This window comes from Asparagus officinalis, chromosome 5 (assembly GCF_001876935.1).
Source record: "Asparagus officinalis chromosome 5, Aspof.V1, whole genome shotgun sequence".
In the NCBI taxonomy this organism is placed as follows: domain Eukaryota; kingdom Viridiplantae; phylum Streptophyta; class Magnoliopsida; order Asparagales; family Asparagaceae; genus Asparagus; species Asparagus officinalis.
The window spans coordinates 119,997,595-119,998,061 of NC_033798.1; positions in this window are offsets into that span (position 1 = coordinate 119,997,595).

The window sequence follows — 467 nt, forward strand, 5'->3', positions numbered from 1 at the left end:
ACCCCTCTCCCCCCTTCCCACGATTCGAGCCCCAAACCCCAACCACGATTCGAAGACCCAAACCGCCGTGAAACCCCAACCACGATCCAAATCCTCCGCCACGCAATATGTTTGATGTGTTCCAAACTGAATTCAAAGGATTTGGTACAGAGTTTTGTGAAGAATTGAGAAAAGATGGGGATATTATTGAATACAAGATCTGTAAGTTTACAGATAGAGGAAAATGGGAGGTGGTTACTTATGAACAATCCAGTCAGATGCAGTTCTTTTGTACTTGTGCTTTGTTTGAAACTAGAATTGCAACGCTGAGGTGATCCTCGCGTTTAATATTTGAAACGCGAGGCTCAGGCCTTGTGACGTTGGTTTGGGCTTTGCATTTGGGAAACTTGAACGTGGATGTGAGCTTCGCGTTTTGAAAGATGGTTGGGATTCATTCCTAGAATCCTGTGCCATCTTAACAGCTTGGT